Genomic DNA, 24,134 nt, shown 5'->3' on the forward strand with positions numbered 1-24,134 from the left:
AACCACCTAAAAGCCTAAGAAACAATCCTTAGCATTCTGTACCTAACACTGCTAAAATTCAAAAATGGATTGAGTAGTGGATTTTCCCCCCAAAAGTGAGGAAACAGGAAGCCCTGAATCCAATAAAAGTTTAAAAACCTAACAGTGTCTCAGTCCAGTGCTTCTCCAACCTGACCGTGACCCACATCCTCTGGACATCTTGTTAGGATGCAAATTCTGACTCAGGAGGCCTGGGTTGGACCTGAGTCTCTGCATTTCTAACGAGCTACAGGTGATGTCTAGGACTATCTTTTGATGCAACAGCGTTCTTCATTAACCTTGGCGGGCTCTAGTTCACCTCTGGCCCAAAGCCTCATGACCTGAGGCTACTCTTTCCCCGCCACCCCCTCCAGGGTGATAGCCCCTCCAGGAACTCAATTCTTAACGTGCAACCTGAGTTGGTGCTAGATCCACATTTCTTTAGCACCACGCAAGGTCTTCCACAGATGAACGGGGAACCACGACAAGGTGCCCCAGATTTGTGTTTAAGCTTATTCAGAAATGGCCATGCTTTTTGTTTGTGCTTGTTTTAGAGTGAGAGAGGGCAGGAGCAGAGGAGGGGGACGGCGGGGGGAGGGAGGGAGAGAGAGAGAGAGGGAGAGGGAGGGAGAGAGAATCTCAAGCAGGTTCCATGCTCACTGTAGAGCCTAATGTAGGGCTCAGTCCCACGACCCTGGGATCATGACCTGAGCTGAAATCAAGAGTCGGATGTTCAACTGACCGAGCCACCCAGATGCCATAGTTGGTCTGTTTTTTAGTATGGTATATGACAGATGAAGTCAGAGAACAGATGAGGGCAGTAGACTGCCCAGGCGGCCATCCTGGTACCCAAACCAGCTGGCCTATTAATGTATTAATGTGCACATGAGGACACTCTCCCAAGTCCTCTGGACCTGATGGGGGCTCGCCATGGGGCTGGGAGGTAACGGCAGAGGTGACAGTGACGACGGAGATGACCCCCCCTCCCCCCCCCCCCCCCCCCCCCCGTCAGGAGCTCTTTGACCCCAAGCTTGCCAGGCAGCCTCCTCACTGCAGTTAAGCCTCCTTGGGAAGCCTTCCCCCGGGGCCAGCAGCTGGCACCTTTCTTCCCCAAGCTTGCCAGGCAGCCTCCTCACTGCAGTTAAGCCTCCCTGGGAAGCCTTCCCCAGGGCCAGCAGCTGGCACCTTTCTTCTCTAAAAAGCTGGACAGAACTATTTTGCCTTGCAGATCGCACCATCTCCCTCAAAACTGTCCGGCTCTGTCGCTGTCCTGTGCGCACAGCCAGAAACCGTACATAAACCAGTGGGCGTGGTGATGTTCCAATAAAACCAGGATCCGGTCTCTCTGACCCGCCCCCAGGGAGCGAGAATATACTCCCAGCCAGCCCACAGGACGTGACGGGCACAGCGGCCGGTTCTTATCATCTTCCATCGGCAGTCATTAAGCGGGCTCTCTGGTGGGCACACCAGTCTCTTCCAAGTTTGGTTCACGTGACTTAATCACAAGGAGGCTCATTCCTCTGGAGGCCCTGCCATGTGACTTTTTCCCTTCACGTTTAGGGACAAAAAGAATATGTAAAGGGATGCCTGGGTGGCTCAGTAGGTTAAGCATCCGACTCTTGATCTTGGCTCAGGCCATGATCTCGCGGTTTGTGAGATGGAGCCCCTCTGTCGGGCACTACGAGGGCAGCATGGAGCCTGCTTGGGGTTCTCTCTCTTGCTCCCTCTCGGCCCCTCCCTCTCTCTCTCTCAAAATACATTAAAAAAAAAACAAAAAAAAAAAAACCAGAATCAAGAAGTTGGCCTGACTGAACCCCAGAAGGGACACCACCAGCTTAACTGCCTATATTGGCAAACAATACAGCAGGCACCGAAAAACCACTGCCAGGTTATTTTTACAAATTCAAATTCATCTGTCATTCTTTTACTAATACACTAGCATGCTACCCCTCAGTGGGGAAAACTGCTTTATTAATATGCAAGTGACATTTTCATAGCTAACATTTGGCAACGGTTCCTGTCTGCGATTTTTTGTTGTTGCTGTTTCTTATAAACACGCAGGACGGTTCCTTGAACAGAATGGCAAGTTAAAGGCCTCACAGTATGACACTGATGGAAAGTGTCACTTAAAAAGACACGTGTGTTAATACCATTTGGGGAAACATATTGGGGTCTACAATGAAGATGAGTAACATAAGCTTTCCACTGCCCTCAGCAAGAACGCGTCTCAAAGCAGCCAGCCTCACCCGGCCATTTCCTGATCAGCAATACTCTTGACAAAGTCCAAGCATCAGGCAAAAGTCACAAATAATCTCGTGACATGCCTGTGATTCCCGTTCTGTCAAAGAGAAAAGTTCACGAAGGCAAAGTAAATGATCCCTGCTGAACTAGCTCTTCGGGATGGCTATATTCTTTTAGTTTATTTATTTATTTTGAGAAAGAGATAGAAAGTGAGTTGGGGAGGGGCAGAGAGAGAGAGAGAAAGAGAGAGAGAGAATCCCGAGCAGGCTCCATACTGCCAGCACGGGGCCCAATGCAGGGCTTGAACTCATGAACTGTGAGATGATGACCTGAGCCGATACCAAGAGTCAGACACTTAAGTGACTGAGCTGCCCAGGCACCCCCACGATGGCTATTTTTACAGTCCGACCCACCCACCCATCCATCCAACAAACACGGCACAGAACAGCGAACCAAATGACAGAACCCTTCACTGAGCTGACATTCTAGCGGGAAGACACACGACTGAAATCCACACGTTGTCAGGGGAGATGACCACCAGGAGCAAATATAAGGCAGGAGGCAGAGTCCAGTAGAAGTGGGAGGCGTTATTTTTCAAAAGGGAAAGACTTGTGTACGGCCACACCACCCTAAACGCACCCGATCTCGTCAAAAGGGAAAGACTTTAAGGAAGTGAGGAAGCCCACTCATTCTAATGGCAAAATGTGTCCTCCACAGAGGGCTGTCGAGTTAAATCAGCCACGGCACACACTTGCGATGGGGCACTGTTTTCACCTGTTTTAAAACAGTGGAAAGGTCTCCAAGGGGACTGTAGTGGGGATGTGTTTAGTCTGCTAACCATCTGTGGGGAGAAAATGACACAGACGCGGGTTACCCCTACCAGAGGAGAGATGGTCTCCCCTACAGAGACGCGTGTTCATATGCTGCACAGGGCGGCAGAGTGGGATGCTTGCAGGTTTCTGCAATGAGCCGCGCCACGTTCACTCCACCCAGTCCTCGCGAAAGCCTGTGAGCCAGTCTCATCGCTCTATTCAGAGCTGAGGAAAGCGAGGCCGGACAGGCAGACAAATGCGCTGGTAAGCGGCAAGCCTGGGGCTGACACACAGATCTGGTCCAGAGACTGCTTTTGTCGCTGTGTCACCTTGCTCGTCACAAAAAAAAGAGCTGTTTATGTGGATGTCTGCAAAACCGGGTGACCACAGGTGGGTGCACCGCACCCCCTAGCCAGGGCCCAACCCCTCCACCAGGAGGTCGTCCGCGGTGCTCCTCACCACCTTACTGTTTTAAGGCACTTGTGGGCCATCTGTACAAGGAGCTCTTCTCTTAAAAGAACCTACCAAAGGAGAACCTGAACCACACAAAGTCAAGACCATCGGTCAAACCTTTACGAATGAATTTTACCCGCCTCCAATGACAAGTCCTCTGCTGTTCCCACTAGCCCTGCGTCTCTCTCAGGCTACAGGGTTACACAAGGTCAGTAATTCCATCAAAGGACTCCACTTGACTTGAAGTATACTAGCAAGTAAGGTTCCATTCATTTGCTAGGTGTGGGACAGAGTGCCCATTCTAGATAAACTGTCACCAGCAATACAAGTAATGAGGCCCCAATCACAGGACTACCTTAAGTAGCACAGTCAAGTTCAAACCAACGTCTGACACCAAAGCCCACACCTTAACCACCACTGGGTGTGACCTCAATGCCAGTCCCCAATTTGCTACTGACTCTTTAGAAACAGGGAACCATCAAAGCCAAGCAAAGCAGCTAGCTAGTCAAGGACATCTGAAAAGAACCTTCCGATCCTGAAGGTCTTTGATCCTGCTCTCTACTCTCCTGGGGCTTACAATAAGATCAACATTAGTGGACCCTGACTGACAGTATGCAAGACACAGGGAGAGAGGATAAGGACCCATCCTTGACCGAACTGGAGTCAAGTCCCTCTGAGCCCCCTTCTCACTAGGTCTTGGCCTGGTGAGATTCTTTAGCAAGAATCAAAGCCCCCCTTTGATAACTAATCAAGTTCCACTTAGTAATTTTCCATCCACTGACCCCGTCCACCTATAAATCCTAGCTATCCTTGCTGTATTCTGAGTTGAGCTCAGATCTACACTCAAGCCACCTGTCCCTAATAAAACTCCTGGAATAAAACCTGTCTTGCTGTTTTTAACAAGCGTGTAGTGTCAAGTTCTAACATAGGACACACAGCTACTAACTCACAGGAGAAGCTTCCATCTCTAGGGAATTGTCTATCTGTACAATGATAGTAGAACTAAATTATTTAGGGCAGATTCAGCTCTCAAACCTTTAAACTTCCTGTCTGAAGAGTGAGATTAAAACAAATCCAACTGGATCGTATCTTAAATCTCAACTGAAAACTGTATCTTATTCAGGGTAATCAATATTTTTCCTATAGGGAAAATTTCTGAGTCCATGGCAAACTGGATTCTAGATTAGAGTACGTCCTTCAAGGTTACCTAATTCTGACTCTATGGAACTTTTTCTTCACATCTCTGTAAACTGGATTAACAGCAATGCAAACAATTCTTTTTTTTAATGTTTATTTCTGAGAGAGAGAGAGAGAGAGCAAGCACAAGCAGGGAAGGGGCAGAGAGAGAGGAAGACACAGAATCTGAAGCAGGATCCAGGCTCTGAGCTGTTAGTACAGAGCCTGATGCAGGGCTCCAACACATGAGCCGTGAGATCACGACCTGAGCCAAAGTCAGCCCCTTAACTGACTGAGCCACCCAGGCACCCCAAACAATTCTTATCTAAAGATACACAAATGAATTCTATCAAGCTGAGGTTCAGATGATTTCTGGTTGTAGAAAGAAGCCAGTTTTGCCTGCCATTTGCATATTTATTTCATTATTTCTGATCTACAAATATATCCATACCATGGAGTCGCCTTTGAACTGGTTGTAACCACCGCACTGTTTCCTCAATGTAAGTTAAATATAATCTTTACTACTTGTTCACCCTTGTATCTATAGAGTGACGACTTTACCTTTTTAAAAATTATTTTTTAACATTACAAAAAGTCTGAGCAATTGAAACACATTTCAAAATGGACGGTCGATAAACACTTTTAAAATCTCCTAACGGGGGGCGCCTGGGTGGCGCAGTCGGTTAAGCGTCCGACTTCAGCCAGGTCACGATCTCGCGGCCCGTGAGTTCGAGCCCCGCGTCAGGCTCTGGGCTGATGGCTCGGAGCCTGGAGCCTGTTTCCGATTCTGTGTCTCCCTCTCTCTCCGCCCCTCCCCCGTTCATGCTATGTCTCTTTCTGTCCCAAAAATAAATAAAAAAACGTTGAAAAAAAAAATTAAAAAAAAAAAAAAATCTCCTAACGGTTAGAATAATTTTGGAATTTAGCAAAGTAAAATTTGCCCAATGGTTAAGTTTATCCAAGTTTTTATTTTCACGGCTATCTGACACTTGAATTCCTTTTACCAAAATTACTATTTTTGAAACCTGGTATCAGTTTAGTTTGTAGAATTTTACCAAAATGACTGAAAGACTTTTACAGTTAGATGTTAATTCTTAACTTAAATTTTGTTAATTTATACTTCAAGAAATTGAAGGGTAGGGGCACCTGGCTGGTTCATTCAGTTAAGTGTCTGACTCTTAGTTTCAGCTCAGGTCATGATCTTTCGGTTCATGAGTTCAAGCCCCTCATTGCATTCTGCACTGGCAGTGGGGAGGCTGCTTGGCATTCTCTCTATCTTCCCCCTCCCTTGCTTGCTCTCTCTCTTTCTCTTTCTCTCTCTCAAATAAATAAACTGTAAAAAAAGAAGCTGAAGGGTAAACATTAAATTACAGAAATGTACAAAGTATAATGTAAAACAACTGTTAACTTATCATTAAGCCCATGAACTGTTAATATTTTGCAAATCTGTGAAGAGTCTTTCCCCATAAAACTAATAAAATGTTACAGATGAAATTTGTTTCCATATCCTGTTCTATTCTCCCCACACCACAAGATAACCACAATCGCAAGTTAGCATTTCTTTTCATTCACTTTATTATACCTTTAAAAACACATATGTGCACTTTATTTTTTTTTTAAATTTTTTTTAACGTTTATTTATTTTTGAGACAGAGAGAGACAGAGCATGAACGGGGGAGGGTCAGAGAGAGAGGGAGACACAGAATCTGAAACAGGCTCCAGGCTCTGAGCACTCAGCACAGAGCCCGACGCGGGGCTCAAACTCACGGACCGCGAGATCGTGACCTGAGCCGAAATCGGACGCTCAACCGACTGAGCCACCCAGGCGCCCCCATATGTGCACTTTATAAACATTCCCCTCTAAAGGACTTTTAGGCAGTTTCAAAACATTATCACTATAAACAAAGTTGCAACAAACATCCTAATACTCCTCTCCTTGAATATAAATGTATATTTCTTTAGGCTACTTTCTAGAAGTGGAACCACTAGGTCTTCAGATATACTCATTTCGCTAGTAGCTATACTGTTCTAAGATACACTTCTATCAGTAGTGAATCTTTCCCTCAAATACCTATCATTTCTTTTTTTTTTTAAATACCTATCATTTCTTAACTGCACTGAACTTTATAATTCCTAATCTGATGGACATAAAGTGATCTAATTATAGGTTTAATTTGCATTTTCTGGATTACAAGAAAATTTAAGTGTTATCATCGGCTTAACCTTTCAGATTTCAACATCTTTGATACATGTGACAACTCCCCCATCATTAACTGGGATGTGAATTACGGTCTACAAAGCAACTTCTGCAGTTAAAAAAAGAAGTGCTGGGTGGTTCTTCTCGAGATAGTGTATAGGTTGGAAAACTCAAGAAACAGCATTCACTTCAATATACTTCTACTGAACAATATTGGGTATGGTGTATTTCACCTCCTTAACAGTTCAGAACTTTTTCTCTTCTCTTCTCCTTCCCAACTGCAACTGTTTTTCCAAAAGCCTCATCGATTCTCCTGGGAATTACTGCCTGTGCTCCCTGCTGTGACCTCTCTCCAATATTTTTCCACACTACAGACTACCTAACGTACACACCTACTGAATTCAGCTTCCCAAGCTTCCAGGACAAGATCTAAACCTCTTACAGCAGCACAGGACGCCTTGCAGGATATACGGCTATCTTCTCATGAAACAGAGCTCATGAAATCCACCACCCACATGAAATCCCTTGTTCCAACCAGGTTTCAAGATTCGAGTCCAAAATCCTTGCTCTCTCTATGCCTTCACCCACTGTTTTCCAGGTGAAACGTTCTTCTCCATCACACTAGCTCTTGTGCATCCCTCAAACTAAGTTCTCCCTCTTCCCACAAATCTAGATTTGGGCTAGATTTGCCAACGGGCTGCCCCAGGGCAAACCCTTTTAACACCGGACCGGTTCTCTATAGGCTGCCTCTCCCCTTTACAAATGCCCCCTGCTCAAAGAGCTTAGTAAGGCTCAATAAACGTTTGCTAACTAATGGAACCCTACAGTAAAAAGAGCTGAGCTACGCCACTCACCACGTACACAGTGCAAGTCTCAAACCCCAGGCATTTATTTGCATCTATAAAACGAAGCACGTGGTAAAAGTTCCTTTTTCCAACTCCCAGATCCTACAATTCTTGGCCTGGAATGACCCATGTCGGTACAACCTCACCTCTAATAGTTAGGGGCAGGGGACCAAACCAAGCTTTCACTTTCATGCTTGAAGTGAATCATCCTGTGAGTCCCACCAGCTCAAGTCTCTGGGAACTAGGGCACCTCTAACTTCTGGGAAAGGATGTTTTTATACGTTTGGGTATTTCTGTTGTGGTAATTAAGTGGGTGGAAATGGATGCAACCCTCCGCATTAAAAACACCAAGAAGCTGGGGCGCCTGGGTGGCCCAGTCGGTTCAGTGTCCGACTACGGCTCAGGTCACGATCTCACCGTTGGTGAGTTCCAGCCGCCCTCCGGCTGGGTGCTGACAGCTCAGAGCCCGGAGCCTGCTGGGGATCCTGCGTCTCCCTCTCTCACGGCCCCTCCCCCGCTCGTGCGCGCTCGCTCTCTCTCTCTCAAAAAATAAACATTAAAAAAAAAAAAAAAGGCACCAAGAAGCTGAACTGCTCCTAGATCCTGAAGGTCGGAACCAAGCCCCAGACCCTGCCCGGCACGCCCTGCCTGTGGGACCAGAGCAAAATACTCTCTCCGCGCGCCCGCTTCTCCCTGCGCCTGGGAAGAGCCTGGGCTTCCAGCCAGAGCTCGCGCAACAGAGGGCCCCCATCAGCCCACGACCACCCTCCGGGAGGGCGGGCTGAGAGGTCGCCGCATTTCCCTTGGGATTCACCGCTTCCCGAAATCCTCTTCCCCGGGGTGAGAAAAGGATTACTCAAAAAGGGTCGGGGAAACTGAAAATCGCGGCCGTGAGACCCAGAGCCGCGGCAGAGAAGCAACCCTGACCCGGGACGTGAGCAGAGAAGCAACCCTGGCCCGGGACGTGCGGCCTAGCCCGGGTCCCCGGACGGGGCTTGTAATTACCTGCAGCAGACCGACCGCGGAGGCGGCGGCAGCGGCGGGCGGCAGGACCGTGGGAACTCCTCGCGGCGCGCAGCCTCAGACGAGCCACCTCGTGATGTCCGCCCTGCAGTGATTGCGGAGCAACGGCCGGCTCCAGACTTTAATGGCCAGCCGCGCTGCGGTGATTGGTGGAACTTCGGGGTGGGCGTCTGAGAAAGCCAATGGAAGGCGGGGCGAGGCGGGGCCGGCAAACCAAAGGGACTACAAGTCCCAGCATGCACCGGCCGGGGCTTCTAAGCCAGGGTCTCGCTAAGCCTGGGGAACAGGGTTAGCAACGAAGTAGGGTTGGGGGGTCCCGGGGTGCGTGGGACCTCCTGGTGATGCAGTAATTCCAGAAGTGTCCACCAAAGGATCAAAACCAGCGCGCGGAGCACTTTGACCCAGTGGCTTCCAAACTCGTCGCACTTTGGAATCATCTAGGGAAGCTTCAAAAGTACTGAATGGCCCTGTGTCACCCCAGACGTGTTGTGAGTTCCTTGGTCTGCACGTGTCCTGGGTTTTGGAATCTTTAAAGATCCCCCGGAGATTCGGATATGCAGATCCGTTTAATCCTCGAGACAACCCTATGAGCGATAGGCACTGTTATTGTGGCCCTGGCTTTGCAGGTAGGACGACTGAGGGAGGTTCGGTCACTCACGGAAGATAACTTAATCTTGTGATCACATAGCTGTGAAGTGGTGGGGCCAGAACTCACACCCAGGTAGTCTAAGTTCCAGAATCCTATCCTCTTAATCCCTATGCAATGCTGTTTCTCAAATGTTTGATATTATCTCACAAGGAAATGGGAAAAAGAAGAAATACTATGCATGCCAGTGCCATGTAGCACAGTAAATTGAACTGAATGGATTGATGTGAGGGAATAAGGACATCAAGTGTAAGATCTAGGGCCACACTCATGGGTTGCCTCATTTGATCTTATTTTTTAATCTTTTCTTACTGTAAGTCCTGTGTCAGCAGGCCCTGGGCCTGCTCCCTATTTTTGTAAATAAAGGTCTGTGAGAACAGAGGCACTCCTACTGGCTTAGGTATTATCTCTGGCTGGTTTTGCAAACACTGCAGAGTTGAGTAGTTACACAAGAGACCATGTGCCCCACAAAATCAAAAATATTTGCTGTCTGACCATTTACGGAAAATGTTTGCCAACCCTGAGTTAAGTACTCCTCCACACTCATAGCTTCAAAGTGACCATGATCTTTAAGCCCAGCTCTGTCCAAGTCCAAAACCAATTCTCACGACCGCTATGCTTTCACGGTCTTCCTCCGAGGGGAGTGTTGGGAGGTCATTGAATCATTTATTCAAGGGCACATTTAGTGGATTTCCCTTATGTGCCAAGTGTAGCTGAGCCTTGAGAGAAATGGGAGTCTGTTCCTTCCCCCTTGGAAATTCACTGTCTAGTAAAAGAGGAAGAGCGTGTCCTCAACCACTCCCTCAAGTCACCCAGAATAAATGGTGACATTTGGCTGGTTAGGTTTTCACAGGTAAAAGGGAAAAGAAGTGGTGGCCTGATGCCAGACATGTTTAGGCAAATGAGGGGCCAGGGAGAGTCCCTTCCATCTCCCTCAGCAACTCTGAGCTCAGAGTGTGGGACAAGAGAAGATGGCTGAAAGTTGAGGGAGGACTGATGAGCTGCTGGGGTTTGCCATGGTAATGGCCGGGCGAACCTCAGAAGAGACTGCAAGGCGGCCAGCTTAGCCCAGTCGCAATGAGGAGGCTGAGAGGAGAGGGGCCTGGAGTGAGAACCGGGTTCACGCTCTGCTGTCTAGCTACCTGGATTCCAATCCCAACTCCAGCACTTACGAGCCATGTGACATGAGCAAGTTACTTAGCTTCTCAGTGCCTGGGTTTCCTCAACTGTAAAATGGAAGAACAGCGCCTACTTTGTAAGGTCTCTTTGTAAATTACATGCCCCACGAATATTAGCTCCCCCCCGGGTGAAGAGCATGATGAGAACAAGAAGATGGGAATCTCTGACCTTGGGCACCGCGTGTGCTCTGATACCTGTACGTACATTAGCGGATGGTGTGGGAAGGGCAGCACCAGTGGGGTGCACCAGGAGGGAAGGGGGAGGCACAAAACAATTCCAGGGTGGCAGGAGGGTGGCGGGCTTCCTGTAAACATATAGGCATGGGGACACACCCTCAAATGTCCCCAGAAGAATTCTCACAAGGAAAGTCACAGTGTGAAACTCAGAGCTTAGCGAGGCTCAAACCAGATATAAACGTGATACCGCAAGAATGTGGCAGATAACCCAGTCACCAGAGATAAGAGCACTGAGGAGCCATTTCACATTCGGTCCTTTATTTTTTTATCTAATAGTGGGAGACTATGTGCAAGATTAAGATTATAAAGCAATAAGAGTTGGAGAGAGCATGAAAGAAATTGGTTAAGTTTAGAGGAAGGTTCCTTCACCTGAGCACGACTGACATTGGGGCCGGGTAATTCTCTGCCCTGTGGGGGAGGTTGGGGGGCTGTCCCGCGCCTTGAATGATGTTCAGCAGCATCGGCATCCCTGGAGGCGATCCAGAGCACCCTCCCTTCAAGTTGTGACAACCAAAAACATCTCCAGAGGTTGCCTAAAGTCTCCCCGGGGAGGGGACGGGAAGGGGAGGGGCAAAATCCGTGCACACACACCTCCCTCCACCTTGAGAACCACTGGTTCAGAGAGAGAGAGGGCTCAACATACCATTCAGTCAGTCAGTCACTCAGTCAGTCAGTCATTCTGTTCGATGTGAAGGTTAAAGGCATGGACTCTGGATCCAGACTTCCTGGGTTTCTCCTGGCCGGGGGGTCCTGGACCGTCCCTTCACTTCTCTGTGTTTTGTAGGGTTGTCGTTAAGTTCAAGTGACTTGATACGCAAAGTGAAAAAAAACTCAGAACAGAGTCTAGCCAAGTGCCAGCTATTTATTGAGTGCATGGTAAAGTGTCAGGCATTAGCCTGAGCCCTGAGGATTCCTACAGTCAATTGTCCCCACCGCAGAGAGACCGACCTTTTTTTTTAAATGTAACTATTTCAATTGAAGTATGTAATACTGTTGATCTAAATAAAGGGGTAAACGGAGGCAAGTGCAAAAAAGATGAGTTTATTTGGGAATAGCAGAGGAATTGCAATTTGAGACAAGCAAACCGTCCCAAGCTACAGGGGAGTCCATTGAGGGTTGGGGGTAGGTTGTATTTGGGGGCAGGGGAAAGTTCAGCTAGAGGTTAATTAGAATCAAACTCAAATGGAGACCAGTTTTGAAAATGAAGGGGTTCAGGACAGCCCCCACCCTCCCAGAATGTGCCACTTTTTTTTTTTTAAACGTTTACTTATTTTTGAGAGAGAGAGAGACAGAGTGGGAGTGGGAGACGGAAAGAGAGAGAGAGGGAGACACAGAATCTGAAGTAGGCTCCAGGCTCTGAGTTGTCAGCCCAGAGCCCAACGCAGGGCTCGAACCCACAAACCGCGAGATCATGACCTGAGCCGAAGTCGGTCGCTCAACCAACTGAGCCACCCAGGCGCCCCTGCTCCTCTTCTTACGTGAAGTACATATGTTTCTCTGAATTCCAGACCTCTATCCCCTTTCCTTAGTTCAGCATAACTTATGTTTTGCTTGTGTTTGGAATTTCCATGTCTGTGTGGATTCCCAGTACATCATACACCATGAAACTTGATTTTCTCCTGTCAGCCTGTCTTATGTCAATTTGATTCTTAGTCCAGCTAGAAGGACCTTTGAGGGGACCAGAATTCTTGCTCCCTGACCTAGTAAAATATATATAACATAAAATTTGCCATTTAAACCATTCTTACACATACATTTCAGTGGCATTAGTCACATTCACATGGCCGTGTGGCCTATCCACTTCTGAAACTTTTCATCAGCTTAAAAACTGTCCCCTTCTTCCTTGACTAAAATCCTACCTGGCTAATATCATCTGACTCCTGCTTATTCCCATGACCTCGTTTCCTGCCACCAGACTCACTCCACTCCAGCCCCTGTGGTCTTCTTGTCTTTGCCTATGCAGTTCCCTCTTCCTGGAATGCCCTTCCCCTTCCAGTCGCACAGCTGGCTCCTGCTCCTGAGAGATGACATCCTGGGCCAGCTGACCTAAGATAGCACAGAAAAGCCCGTTTACTCTATAGCCTTTCACCCCGCTTTACCATCTCTCTTTATACATTTCTTAATTTCCTATCCTAGCGCCCCAATAAAATTGAAGAGCAGAGGCCAAGTCCCTCTTATTTATTTCTATACCCCAGTGCCCCAAACAGTAGCTGCCATGTAGTAGGTACTCGGTCAATAAATATCAGTTGAATTAAATGGCAAGATAAAGGCACATTCAGGTTGCTGTGGTCCTGAACGCATGGGGGTGGGGGGTGCCGTCTATTTCTGGTTGTTTCTGAAAGATTTCCAAGCAATCAGTAAACATTTATTTAACTCTGTGGTAGACAGTGTTCTTAGAATGGCCTGCCCAAGTAACCCTGACTCATGTATAATCTCCTCCTCCTTCAGGGTGGGTGAAACCTCTCCATATGATGTGTTAAAAAAGAAATGGCAGATCCAAAATGGAGTCGCTTATGCTAAGCCCACGTACCAAACCAAGACTTCGTGCCTAACCTAATTGCAGTTTCAGCCTTTCCCAAGAGTGGAATTTTAAATCAATCAGCCTGGAATTTCCTGATCTACACGAAGGAGATAATCTGCATGATAGATGCCTACCCTTCCCACCCCCATTGCCTCCCGCCCTCCAGGAAAAGTGACCTTGCCTGAAACAGTCTTGTCTTGTCTTTTGTCGATAACTTCCTTGTCCCACCCATTTCTGCCTGTAAGTCTTCCATTTTATACAGCTCTTCTGAGCCTCTTGCTACTTGCTGGCAGGGTGCTGTCTGATTCGCGAATCATTGAATAAAGCCAATTCGATCTTCAAATTTATACAGTTGAATGTTTGCCTTTTTAACAGATTACGTATGGCTCCCATGATTATGTTATGTGGCAAAGGGAGATTATCTGGGCAGGTGAGCCTACTCTAATCATGAGAGCCCTTCAAAAGCAATTCCCTCCGGTTGGTGTTAGAGATTCATTGCTGATAGAGATGAAGGCACATCATAGTAATTACTCAATAGTTGTTCATTTTCGGGGCGCCTGGGTGGCTCAGTCGGTTAAGCGTCCGACTTCAGCTCAGGTCACGATCTCGCGGTCCGTGAGTTCGAGCCCCGCATCGGGCTCTGGGCTGATGGCTCAGAGCCTGGAGCCTGTTTCCGATTCTGTGTCTCCCTCTCTCTCTGCCCCTGCCCCGTTCATGCTCTGTCTCTGTCTCAAAAATAAATAAAACGTTAAAAAAAAAATTAAAAAAAAAATAGTTGTTCATTTTCATCTTCATTCATCCCCACTGCACTTTCTAGATGAGTCTTACAACCATCTTGCAACCTGCCCCCTACACAGCAGCCTGGCAACTGACACTTTTAGATCTTACGCTTCTAGAAAGAAGATCTCTTCTCTGTCCTAACCAAACCTTACTGTGGCCTACAAGGCCCTCCGTGACCTGGCTCCCCTGCTCCCTCTCTGACCTCATCTTACCACCTGCCCCCTCCCTCCCCCCTTGCCAGCCACATTGGCCTCTTGGTGACCCTGAGACACGCCCATTTCATTCCTACCACAGACTCTTCCATTGGCTTTTTCCTCTGCCCGAAGGGCTCTTCCCACCGAATTCCCAAGACTTATTTATTTTTTTATTTATATTGCGAAATACAACAAGTGCACAGAAAAGTGCATAAAATGTATGTATAGTTGAATGAATAATTATAAAACAAAATCACCCATGCACCATCCAGGTCAAGAAGTAAAATGTCACCAGCACCTCAGTAGCCACCCCCCACCACTACCATATGCCCCAACCTGGCCAAAATTCCTTCCCTACCCTCCAGAGACTGACCCTGTCATTATGGATGGGGTTTGGGAGTGATGGGGTTCAGAGCTGACAGCTAAGAAAGAATTCTTGAAGACATCTTTGTTGCAAAAAGATGATTTTATTAAGGCACAGGGACAGGACCCGTGGGCAGAAAGAGCTGCACTGGGGTTGCAAAGAGTGACTGGTTATATAGTGTGGAGTTGGGGGACGTAAAGTCAAGAGGAAATTTCTTAAAGCGATTTCCATATGTGAAAGAAGACTCACAGATTACTGGAGGCTTAGCTATTGTCAAGCTAAGGTTGTTTTTCTCTCTAGCAAAGGATTAGCATTAAGACAGTAGGGAGGTCTGGGAGATTAGGCTATTCATAAGATTGCCCTTTTCTCCTAATATGACTAAGATATTTGTAAACTGATGGAGACTCGATCAGTTTAACCATTTGTTTTCTGTCCTTTCTTTGTTCTTGGGCAGCTGGGAGAGCCTGAAGAATTTTATACATTTCCCACCTGCGGGGAGGAGGGCACATTTCTGGGGTGTCAGCTTGCCTTATGCTCTCTCATCAGTGATGACCATTATTTCCTTGCATTTCTTTGTACAGTTAGCATCTAAGTTTGTATCTTTAAACAATATAATTTGATTTCACCTCCTGCCCTCCAAGAGAGGTGAGTCTTTGAATTTACACAATTGGGATCATACTGTTCTTTTATGCCTTGTTTCTTTATTTAAAAATACTTTTTAATGTTTATTTGAGGAGAGAGAGAGGGAGAGAGAGAGAATCCAAAGCAGGCCCTGCACTGCCAGCACAGAGCCCAATGCGGGGCTCAGTCTCATGAACCGTGAGATCATGACCTGAGCCAAAACCAAGAGTCAGACGCTTAACCGACGGAGCCACCCAGGCGCCCCTTTATTTAAAAATTTTTATTACTGGGGCACCTGGGTGGCTCAGCCGGTTAAGCATCCAACTTCAGTCATGATCTCGCGTTTCATGAGTTCAAGCCCCACGTCAGGCTCTGTGCGGACAGCTCAGGTCCTGGAGCCTACTTCGGATTCTCTATCTCCCTCCCTCTATGCTCCTCCCCCACTCACGCTCTGTCTCTGTCTCTCTCTCAAAAATAAACATTAAAAAAAATTTTTTTAATGTTTATTATTGAAGTACAGTTGAAATAAAATGTTATATTAGCTTCAGGTATACAACACAGAGGTTCGACAATTCTGTACGGTACATAATGCTGTAACTTTTTTTATTGAAGTATAATTAACATAGAATTTTATGTTAGTTTCAGGTATACAGCACATTGAATCAACAATTCTCTACATTATTCAGTGCTCACCATGATAAATGTCATCACCGTACGTTATTACAATAATAGTGACCATATTCCCTATGCCGTACTTTTCGTCTCTGTGATTTATTTATTTTATAACTGAAAGTTTGTACCTCTGAGTCCCCTGTATCTGTCGGGCCCAGCCCTCCACTCCCCTGCCTTCTGGGAACCATCCCTCGTATTTTAAGAGTCTCTTTGGGTTTTTTGTTGTTGTTTTTGTTTCGTTGTTCATTTGTTTTGTTTTTTAGGTTCCACACATAAGCAAAATCATATGGTACTTGTCTCCCGCTGTCTGACTTATTTCACTTTTGCATGACTGACTTCTTTTGGTAAATGTTACGTGGAGGACAGTCTTCCCCGCGGCCGCTTATAGAAGTAGCCCGTTCGTTCTCATTGCAGCATCTTACCTAGGATCATTTCCCGAGGAATCATCTTTCTGCTGTCAGTGAACATCTGGGCTGTTTCCAAGTCGGAGCGATGCTGACATGAATATTATTATTTCCGTGTCCTGGTGCACACTCTGCGTGAGTTTCTCTTAGGAGTACGAGGGATAAGTGACATTTCAACTTTTCTTCACAAACCCAAACCCGTTTCCAGATGGGTTGTCCCACTTCACATTCCCACTAGGCCATGTATGCAATTCTCATTTCCTCCACGACCCCACCCACACTTAGTACTGTCAGACTTTTTACCAACCTCGTAGGTTTATAATGGCACTTCGTTTGGGATCTTTAATCCACTTGGAACTGATTTTTGTATATTGATCGAGGTATTTCCTCACTTAATTCAGTTTCGAATGTCATTTTCTCAGAAAGGCCTTCCCATATATTAAATAACATAGACATCCTTACCCCTACCCCGCACCCTCCCTCTAGGGTCCCTTCCATCTATCACTAACCATCCTCTTACCTGGTTTTCTTTCTCTTTTTTATTTTGTTTTAAGATTTTATGTATGTATGTATTTATTTATTTTAATGCTTATTTATTTTTGAGAGAGAGCTAGTACAGGGGAGGGGCAGAGAGAGAGGGAGAGAGAGGATCCAAAGCAGGCTCCACACTGACAGCAGAGAGCCCAAAGGGGGCTTGAACCACAAACCATGAGATCATAACTAGAGCCAAAGTCAGATGCTTTAACCAACTGGGCCACCCAGGAGCCCCTGGTTTTCTTTTCTTTCTTTTTTTATTTTAATGTTTTTTGTTTTTGAGAGACAGAGAGAGACAGAGCATGAGCGGGGGGGGGGGGGGGGTGCAGAGAGAGAGGGAGACACAGAATCTGAAGCAGGCTCCAGGCTCTGAGCTGTCAGCACAGAGCCCGATGTGGAAGTTGAACTCACAAACTGTGAGATCATGACCTGAGCCTAGGTTGGACGCTTAACCGACTGAGCCACCCAGGTGCCCCTAGTTTTCTTTTTCTTAACTTCCAACATTGTATTCTGTATTTATTTTTCTTCTGACACTGTATGTTATATTTATTTGGTTGAGTGATTTTTCTCTTCTTAACAGATACCAGCTGTAGTCTAAAGGCTTTGCATGTATTCTTTTTTTTTTTAGCATATATTCTTTTAATCCTTACAATAACCCCATGAGGAGCAGCCCTATACGGCAGATACTATTATTAGCCCATCCTATAGATGAAGAGACTGAGGCTGGAGAGATTAACTAACATGCCGAAGGTCACACAGCGTTAAGTGGCAGAGCCAGGCAATAATGCAGGGGTTCCCTGGCTTTTGTATGGTTCTCCACTAGAATGTGAGCTCCAGAAAGACAAAAGCTGTGCACGTTTTGCTTATCTTAGTACCACTGGTGCCCAGATAATGCCTGATAAACAGGAAGTGCTCAATATGTGCTTGTTGACCAGCCTTGGAAAAGCCCTGCTCTAAGTTCTTTTTTTTTTTTTTTTTTTTAATTTTTTTTTTCAACGTTTTTTATTTATTTTTGGGACACAGAGAGACAGAGCATGAACGGGGGAGGGGCAGAGAGAGAGGGAGACACAGAATCGGAAACGGGCTCCAGGCTCTGGGCCATCAGCCCAGCCCAGAGCCCGACGCGGGGCTCGAACTCACGGACCGCGAGATCGTGACCTGGCTGAAGTCGGACGCTTAACCAACTGCGCCACCCAGGCGCCCCTCTAAGTTCTTTTTAAGAGCTGGGTGTGGTATCTGAGAACGATCTTCAGAATTGTAGTGGAGGCCGACTTCAGCTCAGGTCGTGATCTCACAGCTTGTGGGTTCGAGCCCCGCATCAGGCTCTGTGCCGACAGCTGGGAGCCTGGAACCTGCTTTGGATTCTCTGTCTCCCTCTCACTCTGCTTGTCTCCCGCTCATGCTCTGTCTCTCTGTCTCTCGAAAATAAATAAACATTTTTCAAGAGTTAATAAAAATGATTAAATAAATAAACATTAAAAAATTAAACAACAAAAAAAGAGAATTGTATTAAATCTAGTTCTCATTGCCTGCAAATCAGAGTGCTTCCTCGATGAAGGCCAAGCCAGGCTACGTAGCCTCAACACTATTGACATCTTCTGCCGGATAGTTCTTTGTGTAGGAGACTGTTGCATGTGTGTATTACAGGATGTTTGGCAGCCTCCCCTCCCCCAGCTGTGACACTTCAAATGTCTCCAGACAGTGCCAGATGTCCTCTAGGAATTGTCATAGATCAGGTCCCTAGAAGCAAAGCCTGAGAGATGATTCTAGTGCTAGTGAGCTGCAGAGGGCTCGTTCGTGGTACAGACCCGGAGGGGAGTGTTGGAAGGGGACAGGGCAAGGGAAAAGGGTCAGGAAGAAGTGGGCCTCAGGCTGATCCCATGAAGACTCCGAAGTACAGTTTTACCATAGAGGTGTTTCTACCCAGAGGCAAGAGGGCTGAGCTGTCAATTCCCGCATCAGCCAGTCACTGGCCATGAAGAGAGAGTGTTACTTCCCAGGCATCTCCTGGCAGGCGACAGCTTCCTTTAGCCCATTGGCAGGGTGGGAACTGAGCAGGGCACCAAGAACATCCCTTATACTGAAACCATCACAACTTACATGTGATGCTCAAGTCAGGTGTATATGATAGTTTTCTGGTTATTTGTTGTTGTTTTTTTTAACGTTTATTTATTTTTAAGACAGAGAGAGACAGAGCATGAACGGGGGAGGGTCACAGAGAGAAGGAGACACAGAATCTGAAACAGGCTCCAGGCTCCGAGCTGTCAGCACAGAGCCCGACGCGGGGCTCGAACCCACGGACCGTGAGATCATGACCCGAGCCGAAGTCGGACGCTTTAACCGACTGAGCCACCCAGGCGCCCCTGGTTATTTGTTTTTGATAGACTTTCTTTTTTTTAGAGCAGGTTTTTATTTTGCTTTGTTTTATTTTAGAGAGGGAGAGTGTGAGCCAGGTAGAGGGGCAGAGGGAGAGAGAGAGAATCCCAAGCAGGCTCCATGCTCAGCATGGAGCCCAACAGAGGGCTTGATCCCACGACCCTGAGATCAAGTCCTGAGCCAAAATCAAGAGCCAGATGCTCAAACGACTGAGGCACCCAGGCGCCCCTTTTAGAGCAGTTTTAGGTTCACAGCAAAATTGAGCAGAAAGTACAGGGAGTTTCCATATGTGTCCCCTATCACCCATCTGCACAGAGCCTCCCCAACTATCAACATCTTGGTCCATTTACGACAATCAGAGAACCTATGCTGACGCATCATTTTCACCCAACGTCCACAGTTTACATTAGGGTTCACTTCCAGGGTTGTTCATTCTATGGATTTTGACAAATGTATGACGTAGCCACCATTATAGTGTCAAACAGATTAGTCTCACTGCCCTAAAAATCCTCTGTTCTCTGCCTGTTCATCCCTTTCCGCCAACCCCTGGCAACCACTGATCTTTTTACTGTTTCTATGGTTTTTGCCTTTTCCAGAATGTCATATAGTTGGAATCCTACAGTATTTAGCCCTCTCAGATTGACTTCTTTTTTTTTTTTTTTTTTGAAGGAATCTCAGGGCACCTCGGTGGCTCAGTCAGTTGAGCATCCGACTTCGGCTCAGGTCATGATCTCGCCGTCTGCTGTCCGTGGGTTTGAGCCTGCATCGGGCTCTGTGCTGACAGCTCAGGGCCTGGAACCTGCTTCGGATTCTGTGTCTCCCTCTCTCTGCCCCTCCCCTGCTCGTGCTCTGTCTTTCTCTTAAAATAATAAATAAACATTAAAAAAAAAAGAAAGGCCATATTGCCTCGTTCCATTTATATGAAACGTCCACTAGGCAAATCCACAGAGTCACAAAATAGTGGTTGCCAGGGGCTGGGAGAAAATGGGGAGTGACTGCTAACAGGTACAGTTGTATTTAGGGGTGATGAAAATGTTCTAAAATAGATCTTGGTGATGGATGCAACAACTGAGAATATGCTAACTGCCACTTTGCACTTTCGATGAGTGATTTTTGTGGTATGTGAATTACATCACAATATAATTGTTATTTTTTAAAGTTTGTACTATAGAGCTAAGAGGTATAAAAATTTTAGCTGAATATTTATGCGGCATCCGGCTGGAGCATGCGACTGTTAGTCTCGGGGTTGTCAATTCGAGCCCCACATCAGGTGTGGAGATTACTTAAAAATAAAGTCTTGGAAAAAATTTTTAGTTGAATATTTTCTCTGGACATTTGTAACAATTTAATTTTTTCTTTTTCTTAGGTTTATTTATTTTTGAGAGACAGAGCGAGACAGAGCGCAAACAGGGGAGGGGCAGAGAGAGAGGGAGACACAGAATGTGAAGCAGGCTCCAGGCTCCAAACTGTCAGCACAGAGCCCGACGCAGGGCTCGAACCCATGAACCGCGAGATCATGGCCTGAGCCAAAGCCGGACACTTAACTGACTGAGCCACACAGGCGCCCCTAATTTATTTTTTTTAAGTTTTTAAATTTATTTTGAGAGAGACAGAGACAGTGCATGTGGGGAAGGGGCAGAGAGAGAAAGAGAATCCCAAGCAATGCAGAACTCGAATTGGGACTTGAAGTCACAAAACCATGAGATCATGACTTGAGCCAAAACCAAGAGTTGGACACTTAACCGGCTAAGCCATTCATGTTCCCCTCTAGACATTTTTAATGAAAAGTTGAGTTTCAGGTCAGAAAATGACATCCATATTTACATAACTTCTTCCTTCAAAACTGCCTTCAATCCTTTCTGGAACAATACTGGGAGTAAACAAAAAAGATAAAGACAGAAATACCTGATTCGTCTTTGCATTCCCCAAGTGTCTTGACCTTTGGGGGTTTAGACATTGTCATAGGTGCCTTTGTAGTATATTTTCAGAAGCAGGAGTGAAACCGAGACTGTCACGTTGGGGTCCATGCCCAGGGGTCACGTGTCCCACTCTGCCGAGTCTTGGGGAAGTACTCTTAGTTACCCACACAAACAGTCAACATCTTCTCCCTTGGGCCAGTAAACGCTTCTTAGTCATTTGGCAGAAGCACTTCAGAACCTTTGACTGTCATGTGATGATGTGGACTGGTCTGGGTCAGGTGACTGACCCAGATGATTTCCCCTCAGTGGAGCCAAGCATTTCCTTTGAGCTGTGTCCCTGGCGAAGCCTCTCCACCTGTTGATCTGCCTAGAATGTCCTACCTTAGTGTGTACTGATAGGAGGACTGACAAAGAATTCTTAGGCTCCCGGAATCAAAATGAGAAGAGAGAATGAGCAGTGAGAATGGAAACAAATGAACGACCCAGAAGCTGGCTGGGCAACCTTGCACCAGGGGCTCCACCACCAGGGGCCTTCTCCCCTTTCTCATCTTGAAAATGAGAAATTTGAATTCAATGATCCCTCAGACCTCTTCCCACTTGAACAGATCACCTGGCCTAGGGCTTCCCAAACTCTTGGATTTCTCAGATCAGTACAGTTCTTACAAACATTCAAGAGTTGACACACGGTGTTTTCTTTTTTTTTTTTTTAAATTTTTTTTTTTAACATTTATTTATTATTGGGAGACAGGGAGAGACAGAGCCATGAGCATGGGAGAGGCAGAGAGAGAGGGAGGACACGGGGTGTTTTCTTTTTGCTTTACATGGAAGGGCAATGAAAAAACAACTGTTATTACTGCCAGTTTTCTATCACATCATTTTCAGAAAGGAAAGATAGATTAAAAAAAGTAGGAAGGACCTAATCTCAGAATGAAAGTTCTTGTTAAGAACAGGGTTGGCAACATCAACGCCGTGTACTGGTTCTGTCTTCCTCATTTTTAAAAACAGCTTTATCAAGATATAATCTACATATCATACAATTCATTCCTTTTAAGTGCACAATTCAATATTTACAGCAAACGCATAGAGCTGTGCAACCATCTCACGACCTAATTTTAGAACATTGCCATCACCCCCAAAAGATACCTTTTGCCCGTTTGCAGTCACTCCCCATTCCCACCCCCCACCCCAGGGCTGGGCAACTGCCATTCTACGTTCTCCCTTTGTAGATTTGCCTTTCCTGGACATTTAATATGACGGAATCATATACGGCCTCCTCTGTCTGGCTTCTTTCACTTAGCATAATATTATCAAGGTCTATCCATGTTGTAGCACGTATGAATACTTGATTTGTTTTCCTGTCTCAATGATACTTTATTGTACGGATATACCACATTTTATTTAATGTCATTTCCATTTGTTGGCTATTATAAATAATGCTGCTAGGAACACATCTGTCAACAAGTTTTTGTATGGAATGTTCATATACAAGTTTTTTTTTTTTTCTTATTGTTTTTAATTCTCTTGCGAATATACCTACAAGCAACATTGCTGGATGTAGCAGGCATAATAATGGCCCCTTAACCATGTCTTCGTCCTAAGCCCCAGAACCTGGGCATACGTGTCCTTATGTGGCAAGAAACTTTGCGGGTAAGATTAAGGATCTTGAGACGAGGGGCACCTGGCTGGGCTGGCCTTGTCAGTTAACCGTCTGACGTTGGCTCAGGTCATGATCTCACGGTTCATGAGTTTGAGCCTCACATGGGGCTCTGTGCTGACAGTGCAGAGCCTGCTTGGGATATTCTCTCTCTCTCTCTCTCTCTCTCTCTCCTTCTCTCTCTGCCCCTTCCCCGCCCTCACTCTCTTTCTCTCAAAATAAATAAACTTTTTAAAAGATTTTGAGATGAGGAAATTAGTTTGGATTATCAAAGTGGGACTAGTGTAATCATTATAAAGGAAGGGGAGACAAAAGCCAGAAAATGTCAGGTGGTGCAGCATGAGATAGACTCTGGCTGTTGCTGAGTGTGGAGACGGAGAGAGGCTATGAGTCAAGGAATGCAGGCAGCCTCTGGAAAAGGCAAGGAATTCCTTCCCAGGGCCTCCAGAAGGAACACAGCTCTGCCAACACCTTGATTTTAAGCCAGTGAGACCCATTTTGGACTTCTGACCTCCAGAACTATCAGAGAATACATTTTTGTTATTTTCAACTGTCAAGACAGTGGTAATTTGTCGCAGCAGCTGCAGGAAACAAATACACTGGGCTATAAGGTAATCCCAGCTTTACTTTCACGTTACTGACAGACCCATTGAGGGAGTCATCGGTGGATGGAATTAAGAGCACGATTTGCCAGGTGTAATGGGTTCAAATCCTGCTCTACCATTTACTGTATGTCATCCCGAGCAGGTTTTTTAGAAGTTGTGCATTTCCGGAGCGCCTGGGTGGCTTGGTCGCATGAGCATCCAACTCTTGATTTCAGGTCAGGTCACAACCTCACAGTTTGTGGGATCGAGCCCCGCGTCGGGCTCTGCGCTGACAGTGTGGACCCTGCTTGGCATTCTCTCTCTCTGCCCCTCCCTTGCTCTCTATCTCTTTAAAAATAAATAAACCAACATTTAAAAATAAATAAAAGTTGTGCATTCCTCAGCTTCTCCATCTATAAAATTGGGTAAATAAAAATATGTTTCTCGCATTCTGTTATGAGGATTAAATGAATACGTTGAATCGGACTTCGTAGAACCCCTACTAGATGAGAAGCACTACACAGAATCATTTACCCTTATCATTATTCACATGATCTTCCCCAAACAAATAGTAATAGCCTGTCCCAGAAATGAAACCAAAAGTCTAGTCAAACCTTTCAAAAAGGTGTTTTCTCCCTCCCAACAATCTTATTAAAATTTCCAAGTTCTTAAAACCAAGTTTACC

At 46.2% G+C, this 24,134-nt stretch overlaps 1 protein-coding gene across 1 annotated transcript in view; it reads right to left on the bottom strand.

Moving 5' to 3' along the window:
• Nucleotides 1–8,869, bottom strand: part of LGMN (legumain) — a 36,465-nt gene extending 27,596 nt beyond the window's left edge. The window contains exon 1 of the mRNA XM_058740108.1: nucleotides 8,748–8,869. The gene's annotated coding sequence lies outside the window, so the exon portion shown is untranslated. The remainder of the gene's footprint in view (nucleotides 1–8,747) is intronic.
• Nucleotides 8,870–24,134: the final 15,265 nt, after the last annotated feature.

Source organism: Neofelis nebulosa, chromosome 7 (genome assembly GCF_028018385.1).
Source record: "Neofelis nebulosa isolate mNeoNeb1 chromosome 7, mNeoNeb1.pri, whole genome shotgun sequence".
Classification (NCBI taxonomy): domain Eukaryota; kingdom Metazoa; phylum Chordata; class Mammalia; order Carnivora; family Felidae; genus Neofelis; species Neofelis nebulosa.